The sequence below is a fragment of the Atractosteus spatula genome, unplaced genomic scaffold (genome assembly GCF_055471065.1).
Source record: "Atractosteus spatula isolate fAtrSpa1 unplaced genomic scaffold, fAtrSpa1.hap1 Scaffold_54, whole genome shotgun sequence".
NCBI lineage: Eukaryota > Metazoa > Chordata > Actinopteri > Semionotiformes > Lepisosteidae > Atractosteus > Atractosteus spatula.
Window position 1 is genome coordinate 31,296 of NW_028296884.1, and position 11,412 is coordinate 42,707.

At 45.2% G+C, this 11,412-nt stretch overlaps 1 non-coding gene across 1 annotated transcript; it reads right to left on the reverse strand.

Annotated features, from left to right (window-relative positions):
* Positions 1 to 5,251: 5,251 nt before the first annotated feature.
* LOC148806316 (5S ribosomal RNA) lies at positions 5,252 to 5,370 on the reverse strand. Its single transcript, XR_016089632.1, has one exon. It is a non-coding gene; the product is annotated as a 5S ribosomal RNA (ribosomal RNA).
* Between the last annotated feature and the right edge of the window lie 6,042 nt (positions 5,371 to 11,412).

Genomic DNA, 11,412 nt, shown 5'->3' on the forward strand with positions numbered 1-11,412 from the left:
TGGGGTTGCTTTCCAGTCCCGTGGTTCCTGATGTACCTGTGTTGTGTCAGCTGGGTTCGGATGGAGTTACCCGTTCCTCCCACATAGGTCACCCCGCACTTTTTGCACTGGATGCTGTAGATGGCGTTATTGATGTTTTCTGAGAATGCCCTTTGCAACTGGAAGATTTCTTTAGTTTCTTTGTTTTGGATCATTGTTTTCTGTTATGAAATGTTTGGCTCTTGGTGTATATGATCTGTTTTGCACAGGTTTTAGCTTGCTTTGGACTAATTAATGCTGAAGGTTTTTGTTTTTTTCTGTGTGCAGATATGATTTTGTGCTCCCTTAGTATGTTTGTGTTTTGTAATATCATGGTTTTTGGTTGGTTTTTATGCTGAGTTGAGAATGTGATGTGTTGAGGGGTATTTTTCTGTCATCTGGAGTTTTTCTATTTAGAAATGTTTGTGCCACATTTTTGAGGAAACTTTGTGTGTATCTTCTCTGGCATAAAGCTTGGAAGAGTGTGTATTTGGCTTCCTCAAAGTCTTGTTGTTGTGTACAGATTTTGTGGAAGTGTAGGAGTTGTGATTTTACCAGTCCTTTTAAAGTATGTTTTGGGTGGAAGCTATCCTTGTGCAGTAAGCCGTGTGAATGTGTCTTTGAAAAATACCTTGATGTCCAGTTTGTCTGTGTTGTTGAAGGAAGAAACCTTGTATGTGGTGGTATCTAGGAAGTCTATCAGGCTACCATGCTTGGTGTATTTGAGTTTAATGGACCTGTGGTGTGTGTTGAGGGCGTTAATGATTTCTTGTAAGGCTTGATATGTGCTGCCTATATGTTTATTTTTTATATCTTTGCCCTGGGATGGACGGGTGTCCTTTCCAGGGTGTAGCCTGCCATGTGTCTATTTCTTGCCACGTTTTAAAGTGGAGTTACAATCTTACTATTTTTACAGTTTTAAATTGACATTTACAAATGTATATTGAAGCAGCTACCCACCTGAACTAAACTATGTCAGCATGTGTAGTCTGCAAAGGAACAAGTAATAGGTTTATTCCATACTGAAAAGAGAAGAGAGAAAACTCAATGTTTCGGCTGTGAAGCCTTCTTCAGGTGTGAGAAAGACAGGGCAGATTACAAAGATTAAATAGCACAGAAGAACAAAAGCTGGGAGAGGGGAGGAGGCAGGAGCAGCAGAGAGGCCACACAGGAAGTGCAAAATGGAGAGAGGTGAAGAAAGGTGTGAAGTCAAAACCTGCAAGAGAATAGAGAAGATTACATTAAAATAAGTCAGTCATTGAGAGATCCTGGCTATTTGAGGTGAAAAGAAAAACTATGGGCTTGGAGAAATCTTTAACCTTCCCAGCCCTAATATGTTCTCTGAAGCATTCTCCTAGTCTCCTTTCGGTTTCCCAAATGTAGATAGCTGGACATTTTTTGCAAGAGATACAGTAAATGAGATACAGGATGTTGTCAGGGTTATCTGGAATTGTCCTGTGATGCCCTGAATGTCGTTAGATATGTATTTGCAAGTGATGCAGCGAGTGCTATTGCAGGGGAAGGTGCTGAGTGTGAGGGAGCTGTGAACAAGAAGCTTATTTGGTGGTCAGCGATAAGAGATGATTGGGCGGTCAGAAAAAAGAGTACCAATGGAGGGATCGTCCTGTAAAATGTATTCATTGTTAATGATGGTCCTGGGGATAGAAATTGGGTTAGGGTGGTAGGGAAGCACCGAGGGAATGCAGTTGTGAGACTGGGAGTTCCTGATTGAGTTGATGATCCGAGGGCTGTTTTTGGCCCGGGAGTAGAATAAAGCGACACCTTTCATCAAACATTTTGACAGGTACCACGCCCCCTTTTTCAGCCAATGGGAGGCCGTCATGGGCAGATGTCCTGCCCCCTTATCGGCCAATGGTGCAATGTTATGGGCGGATGTCCCGCCCCCTCGAGAGCCAATGGTGTGGCATAATGAGTGTTGTTGTCCCGCCTTCCACCCCTAGCAGCCCCAGGCCTCAGGGTCCAAATGCCCACCACCGCATCCCCTTCGATTTATAAATAAGTGTGTGAAAGAGCGTATTAGCAACGAGGGATGGAAGGTGATCATGTCTGCTGCAAATTTGAATGCAATCTATTATAACCCTCGGGAATCGGCGGTGTGGGAAGTCTGGTGAGTGCAGCGAGTTTCTGGGATGTGAGCGCACGCACGCACGCACACTGACTGACTGACTGAGTAAAGTGTCACAGAAAGAACTCGCAGGACAAATAGCATGTGAAATGTGAACCACTTTATTTCATCAGTAGGTTTTAAATTACAGAAACATCCCAGTATACACTTTTAAACTTTTCACACACATTACAGACTACTGCTTGCAAACGCCAATTAAATGTTGGTGCAGAAAATTAGTTGTAGCTATCGCCCCAGAATTGTTCAGAAACTCAGCAGCATCTGAAAAAGCATTTATAACGCCCTTTCTCTTGCCATTTCTATAGCCATGAACACCGAACTCGGCGACCTTAACAGAGCAAATAAAGTAGCCTGAGTGATCAGAGGGACGGTGTTACCACAGGTTCTATGTAAAATACGTTGTATTTTGGAATACAAACCACTGAATCCGCCAGGCTTCAGTTTCTGATCTGAAAACATCAGAATCGCAGTAATTTCACTCATGTTCTTTACATGCACATCTATCTCTTTAACAAATTCAAGGACATTAGCATTCAGTTAATTGATTTTCATTTCAAACTTTGCAGAAAGAAGAGTGTAAAGCACTTTTTGTAAGAATTCTTACGTATACATTCGAAATTTTTCGTTCTTCTCACAATGGCACACCTGTGTCTGTAAAACAGAGTGAAAGCTCTATTCACATTGCGAGTATTTCACAGCCCTGGTTTTACATAGATCTTTTTTCTTTTCTGTAAAAATAAGTATAAATAAGTATAAAATAAGTTTTGCAACGCACCAAAAGTCACGTGTAGTATTTTTCCATCTACCTTTACAAGTAAGGAGCGTACATACTCATATGGCGAGCGGTCGTCAATTATTTTTCTCAGCAAGTGCTTTATACTCCGCTCAGTATCATCTGTAAAAGTATAGGCACCCAGGCCACTGGCGATGTACAGAACAGCCGATAAAATTCGGGCTAAACTGAGACACTTATAAATTTCTAATGCGGCAAACAACACATCTTTGTACTGTAACATGACCAGGGGAAGGGTCATTTATAACAGGTATTTTCGGAATGACCTACTTAAAATACTAGATATGGACCTTAGCAAAATGGCTGCCAAAAAGAATCAGCTGACCGGTAAATGGAAAGGGTCTACCCTGAGAAACAATGAGACACAGCTGAGCCGCATCAGGAACCGAAATATAAGTGCCCTGGAGGCAGTGAACAGGGCGGAAGCCGATAAGGTGAATGCGGTTTGGAGGAAAAGAGAGGAAAGAGGTGTATGTTAAAGATCGGGCTAAAGAATAACGGACTACTGAAAGGAGAAAAGGTTTATGGTTTTTGGATTACGGACACTGGATAAGGATACATCGCGGATTGGCTTTATTACGGACTTTTGGAACTCGGATCGAAACAGGATTAAGGGAACGGATTACGGACTGTATTTGGAAGATAGTTGGAGGAAGAAATGCCACGAAACTCAGGAAAGAAAAGTGTGGTGTGAGTACTACTTTCATTTACATAAACTTTCCCCCGGAGACACCACAGTACCCATCCGCGCACCCGACAACCAGGCATGTGTGACCCCAGTGACCTGGATGATTAATCAAACAGGCCGCGCATTCATCAACCACAACCCCCTTTAAACAATGGTTGAAGGTGCAACATACCACCGACTTTACAATCTGATCCATAGCATCGGGCTCATTAGAGCCATCGTTAGCTAAACTAGGTTGAACATCATCATTAATCACATTTTGGCGAACACACATGAACAGACACGAAACATTCAACCTTGATGGTAGTTTGAAGATTGATGCGTCGACCTCTTCGTTATTCTATTAAAGGAAAAAAGAAAAGGAAGGCTTAACAAAATAAATAGGCATGCTTTTTACCTAAAATATTTAAATTGTAATGCCTCTTTTGTGTTTGAGTTCTTCGTTTGCTTCGAACTTGCTGTGGTTTAATATTTACCATTTGTAGCAACTCTTCATCAGTCGTTGACGGACCCGCAACACCTGAATCACCATCAGAGTTCACATGACAGCCACTGTCACACACCACTGAGTGCTGGGTCAGCTTTTGCTAAAAAGAAGACAAAGTGTTGAAAACGAAATACGCTAAACGCAGATTGAAACAACAATTCCACTATCAGAAAAAATATTTTAGCAACCTACTTCTTCAGTTTGCATAGCAGAGGAATCCGATGATTCACTACTCAAAGAAGCCATCTTCGCAGCAGTCAATATCGGGGCCGCACAGCTCAGGTGTCACACTTCAAAACTGGCAAGTCGGCTAATTTAAACATAAACTCCAAATTTGTAACCATGCTCAAGACATTTTTCAAATGGTTGTGATGTTTTAGAACGCCACACCATATCCCCCCGCCCCAAAATCACACGTGTTTTATCGAGAGTGAAAAGTAATCACGTTGAATTAAAATATGTAAGCTTATTTCAATGACAAATTCTCAACAACTTTTCAAAAGTTTGAAATGATTTTCCACGTACCGTGAACGTAAAGTCTTTAAACCTTAAAAATATTAACATGCAACCTAAGCCTCAAATGATGTGTGTTTCTCTAGAAAAGAAATTACATTGAATCAAAAAATGTAAAGCTTATTTTATCTTTTGAGAAGAGCATTGTAGGGCGGGACTTTATATTTTAGTGGATAGGTCATAAAAGTGTTAAAATAATTGAATAAGACACATTTAGCAGCGATAACCTATAAGCACGAGCAAAAATTGATCTTTATAACGCTTATAGATTTTAACAATATAACAGACTTTACAAAAATGTTTACTTTTAAAATAAATATTACATCACAACATGTCCACACCCAAGCACCTACCGTTAAAGGTTATGGGATGTAGAGATACAGTATATAAGGTTCATGATAAGAATAAATGGCTGGCGATAAACCTTTCCTCGATCCTTTGCGGACTTGTAAAACTGTTCATGATCAGAATAAAAAACGCTCACGCTAATACACAAGCACCCGTGAATCGCCAAAGCTGACAAATAAACAGACGGACAAGCCGCACTGCATGTGTGAACAGGGGAATGAGCAAGCGAGCGGGGATAGGGCGCCTCCTGCGCTTAAAAGCTTACAGCACCTGGTATTCCCAGGCGGTCTCCCATCCAAGTACTAACCAGGCCCGTCCCTGTTTAGCTTCCGAGATCAGACGAGATCAGGCGTGCTCAAGGGGGTGTGGCCGTAAGCGAGTGCAAGGCTCGCTGGCACCCTTCTTATAGAGAGGACAGCTCCGTCACCTCTTTTACGACGCTGCTTTATTTCCCTTGCGTTTTTCTCTTCTTCCCACGTTCTCTCTCTTCACTGCCTTCGTCCCCGCTCTATTTCACTTCAGCCTTTCACTTGTAGCGGCAATGGTTGTTAATAAGACAGAATTAAGTGTTGCTGTGCTTTTTCTAATGAGGCCCCATCTCTCTGTTCATCTCTGTGGTGCAGCCACAGAGAAACTATTCATGCAGGCTGATTTAAATATGTTTTCTTTTGATAAGGGACAGCTCCCAAATGGGGATGTACTTAGCTAAGCCTAGCTGTCATGATCAATGGTCATCCATTGACGCCTATCTGTCTAGGGTGTGCCAGATGGACATCTGGACTGCATTCCTAAGTGTCAGGAGTAAGTGACTCACATCTCACCTTGATCAACCAATCAGGGACTGGTAGGGCCGAGTAACCCACGTGGGACTCTGATGCCCATGGAACTTTCAGCCAATGAACGAGCTGAAGTTCCTCCAGGTAACAACAGGCAACACAGAGGGCCTGAGAGACTATTTCCTGGACTTTTCTAAAGGGAATTCAAAGGAGAATTCCAGGGCAGGACGGCCCAGGAGCAATAGGCTCCCAAGGGCAGGACATTCTCGCAGTGCGCCTCCTGACCATCCTAAGACTCAGCCCGGACAACCACGGAACGGCCAGTGTGTCCGAGTGCCAGAACTTTCCTTTGTTCTAAGAGTCTAGAGCGGAGGTTGCCAGAGAGTAACCAGAGGATCCACCTGAGGTAAGCACCAGCAGCAAGCCTTGTGAACAGGTCGGAACTGTGGACAGCTGAATCACTATTCAGAACTAGCGCTTCATCAGGAATGAACTGGTCCTCTTCCTGACTTGCTGGGACCCACAGTCATCTTTTCTCCTGTGCACAAACTTTGCTAGTTAAAGCCAACACTAACTAGCCGGTCAGTGAGCATCTGCAGCACAGCACAGCCTGGCACGGAGCCAGAGAGCCCGCAGGAGATCTGAATCCCCAGAGATTGGATGAGTATTCAACTTCAATGCATTACAGCTTGAGAATTCAATTGTTATCCCAACCAGTTGATATCAATTTAATTCCTAAGAGTTATGTACTTGTTTTCAGTATCTAATGTAGAAGTTGTAACCAAGTTCACTTTATGAAACGATCTAAATGAATGATATACTGAACGTATGTCCTCTTGATATATGTAACTCTTTGTAACTGATTGTATATATACCTTTTGTATTCTGATAACCCTCTCGATAAGATCTGTTAGGTTTATATGCATATTTTATGTATTAATAAATGTATCCTCGTGTATTAGTACCCGTGTGTGTGTGCGTTGTTTGAGTTATATCGCATGGTTGGATTCTAAGGCCATCAAAAGAATCATTTTGTGATTTACGGCTACAATTAATAAATGTCCCCGTACATGCCCAAACCCTACAGAACTGGTGCCTTCAGAGAGCACACTACATTTATTGGCGTCCCTGGACGGGCTATGGTAAGACTGAAATGAGTCAACCAAGCGGAATAATTCAATATAAAACACCGCGGGTTTCATACTCGACAATACAGTGTGCTGAAAGCCGAAAGGAAAAAAGTTCCCCTTGCTCTTTAAGCAGTGCTTGATTGTTTTGTGATCTTTTGCGATCTACTGGGTTGATTGCATACTTGATCTTGTGGTTTTCTGTGGTAGAACTGTGATTTCGTACTGAAAAGTAATACTCTTTAAGTTTAACGATGGTTGCTAAAAGGTCTGAATTCAAGTCGCTATTAAGCACTCTCTCTAGCAGCGACAGGTCTGACCACGATCTCCGTCATATCTCCGTCAGCGGAGAAGCTAGGAGAATAAACCTCCATTCTCTGAGAGAGCTAGCGAAGGACATGGAGAGATTTGACCCTGCAGTGTCAGAGAATAATATCGAGAGTTATATTGAAGACCTCAGGTATACCCTGCAGTACCTGCCAAACGCTACAGAACAGGAAAAAGTATTTCTGGTCAGGAATACTAGCAGCAGAGCTGTACATGAGTGGATGGCTAGGCAGATGAAGAAAGTCTGTGATGACTTTGAAGAGCTGTGTCAAGCACTTATCAGAATACAGTGCGTTTATTGACCCGACTGCCGCGATAGCCGCCGCCCTTAACATTAAGCACGAGAGAGCAGAATCCCCTCGCGAATATTACGAGAGACTTAGATGAACTTATTTTGCAGGGCGAAATGATGAGGGTTGTGAAGAGAACACACATTTCAAGGGTTTATTCATTGCGAATCTCCACCCGTCAGTCAGAAAGATGATCTTAATGCATACAGATGCACAGACCATGAAAATGACTGATATTAAGAGATTCGTGCAGAAAGCCTGGGAGTATGATGTCCAAAGTCGCTCTGAGCAAAAAGCTGTTAAAGCGACTGTGTTCGCCGTCAGAGCCAGCAGGGTTAATTCCCCCCTGCTTGAAGGAGCACAGGCTCCTGAGCTGGCTAAGCCCCGTTCCAAAGCAGGCACACAGGACCACACCCAGCGTCCTAAGTTCCATGAGAACACCGGGGAAGAGAAAGGGCTAGATAAAGCTGAACAAAAGGATTCAGTAGCCGCCCGCCTGGCCAGGCTTGAACAAGTTTTATTAGGACAGAGACAACCGCTCCCCAAGGCTGCCGGAAGCGTGAATGAGCTGATACTCTCCACTGGAGGAGGCGGAGACCCGCCCCCTCTCCCTCCCTCAGTCTATCTGATTGAATGGAAGGGTTCCTGCCTGGATGAGGTCAGCCACTCCCAAGCGAGTGCTGACTCCACCCCTGAAGTCACAGAGCAGGCAGTAAAACAGAGAGGAAAAGCAGGAAGCTTTTACCTCAAGGCTGCCATGGGAGATGTCTTACACAGTGAGACATTGATTGACACTGAGGTTGAAAGGTGTTTGATGTCATACAGCAAGCTCAAACGGGTAGAAAAAGAAAAGGGCATGCGACTCAGAGAGGAACCTTTGGTGGATCACCAGAAAGGCAAGGTGTGGAAACAGGTCAAGGCTCCTAAGCCTTCTGTACAGAAGGAAGGGGGGCCAAGAGGCAGACTGTGCTCACACAGTGCCCACCGAACACAGAAGCCTATGTGGAGATTCCTTCTGTTCCCTCTGGACAAGAAATAAAAATATTTTCTTGTTCCCCGGATATACAGGGAAGTCATGTCCCGGCTGAGGTCACAACAGCCTCCATGCCACAGAAGCGGTGCTCCAAGCAGCCGCCTGATCCACCAGGTAAAGCACACCCCTTTTACATCCCTAAAGAGGAGCAGATCTCCCCACCTGGCGATGAAAAGGAGCTTTCCCTGTGCACCCTGGCACCCAAGAGGGGTCAGGACCACCACCCTGCAGTGGTGGAAGGGATCCAGATGGCAGGAGAGCAGGTTGGTGATGTAGCCCTCACCCTTAGCTCTGAGAGGTCCTCTATTAGTGAGGATCTGCTTGAGCAGCTGTCACGGGGCCACCGCCAGGTGCCCCTGGTGCAACATTCACAGGTTAGAGAGGAGGTCCAGCTGGACGCTGAGACTACTGCGCTGTGGACACACCTGATCCCAGATGCCGATTCCCTCTGCTGTGACCCAGGGAACCTGCAGTCAGGTAACATTATTTCTCACAACTACCAGATAGTGAGTGAGACTGACCTGATTGTTCCTGCCTCAACGGCAGGGTTTCCAACACACCCAGTCCCCCGGAAGGGACAGGGAATGAAAGCCGAGCCGGTTTTCTTACAGCCACCAGCTCAGTCTGTCAGTCTGAGTCTGACCAACAGTGGTTCAGCCAGACTGGAGCTGGATGGTCAAGCCACCCGCCTGTTAGTGCAGAACACGGCAAAGGGGGGTGTCAGAACCCCCGCCCGCACTGACATGGGCCTGGTGGGTGATAGTGAGTTCAAAGACAGTGAACTAGCTATCCCACTGCTGGGGCAGCTCCCTGAACCCCTAGCGAGGGAAGGGGGGAGCGAGCAGGTGCCCTACACCCACGCCCAGCGAACGATTGTAAACATGCCGATAGAGGGATTCCTCAATCAGGAAGTTTGCAGGGTAGACCTGAACAGTGAGACTGGGGTAACAAGTCCAGATCACTCAGGTGCTCCAGATGATCACTCAGCCGAGGTTCAGGCATGCTCCACCGCTGCACCACCCCCTGCAGGGTTCCTAGAGCACAGGTATGAACAAATCGAAAAAGCAGATGCCCTGGAAATGGAGGAGGAGCATCAACAGCTGCGTCAGATCTCCCCAGATTTCCAGGATGTTGGTGCCCAAGATGCCACATGGCATACTGAGAAAGACACCATGTACATACTGCGCCAGCTTAGAAAGGCGACAGTCACTCAGAAGGAGATGACTGAGATCAGCCACCCTAAAAGACTTTTAGGAGGACTGATCGCTGCTGCCACTGTTGTGCGTTTGCTATTTTTGGTAGGTTTGTTTGCTACTGGCACTCTCACCCTGACTGCCCCAAGAAGGCAGGTGTCAGAGATGCCAGAGGGTAGTGACAGACTGTATCAACAGCAGCAAAAGTTGGAAAGCTTAGGGAAAACCCTACAGGCAACTTCCTATGCAACAGGGTTAAACCTTATCCCCCAACCAGTGGACATGATTGCCGGTGTTATACAGTGGGTTTATGCTTGTGTGCAACAGGCCAGAATGTTGACACAAGACCTGTTAAGGGAGTTCAGTGCCACTGTAGCCAGTCTAGCCATGGCACAATTCCCAACCCACTTGATTCCACTCTTCTCAGTAGAGGAGTATGTGACATTAACCACCCCATCGCTCAGAGCTCACCCAGAAGGCAATCCAAGATTGAATTTGGTTCCAAATCTTGAGATGGGTATGGCTACCAAAGCTATCCATTGGCTGTGTCTAAATGATTCACCAATGAAGGGTGTAAAGCTACTAACGAACAGAGGGAGGTTAATGAACCCCATGAAGAGCAGGTGGGAAGTAAATGGCTGGTCAGCACACCACACTTAACTGTCACTATGACTTGTGACAGGCATGATACAGCTACCACAATGCAGCTACCTAACCAACAGTCTCCTGCAAGTTCCCAAGGAGGCCATAGTACAGCATGGTAACTTAACACTGTACGGTCTGGAACCAGACAACATAAGACCAAACTGGAGGTCGTGGATGCCTTCAGGTGCCACACTATTGAATTGGATAGAAATCCAAGAAACACTACGCCCTGAAGAGGTACAGGTAGTTAGTTTGCTTTAATGGAACAAACCTCCAACCCACCCTGGCAGGTGCCCAACACAGGTGTCGTGGTTTATCAGGGGGGCTGGGAACAGGAACTGTTGTTATTGTAACACTACTGCCGGGTAGCTGGGTCATGACTGACAGTGTACTCTGAATGCTGTACTCTTACATCAAGATGTACTCCGGGTAGCATGAATGAGTCAAAGGTAGCATGTCAAAAGAAAGGAAGTTACTTCTTCCCAAATATCTGCCTACAGAGGTATCAGATATTGACAGTGAACTTCCTGATGTGTAATGCCTAGACTGAGATGATGTCTCCTACCGTGTTTATACATACTCCAGATTTTATTCATCCTGTTTGTTCCCAATGCTGGTTCCGGTATGAATTCTCGAGGAGTAATGTGGACATTTAAGGTTAATGTTCTAATGACAAGGGACATCACTTAACTCTGTTTTGTTTTGAAGGCAACAACGCCTCAGGACCTCGTGACCTTCAAAAAGGGGGGATATGTAGCGGCAATGCTTATTAATAAGACAGAATTAAGTGTTGCTGTGCTTTCCCAAATGAGGCCCCATCTCTCTCTTCAAATCTGTGGTGCAGCCACAGAGAAGCTATTCATGCAGGCTGATTTAAAGATGTTTTCTTTTGATAAGGGACAGCTCCCAAAGGGGGATGCACTTAGCTAAGCCTGGCTATCATGATCAATGGTCATCCATTGGCGCCTATCTGTCTAGGGAGTGCCAGATGGACATCTGGACTACATTCCTAAGTGTCAGGAGTAAGT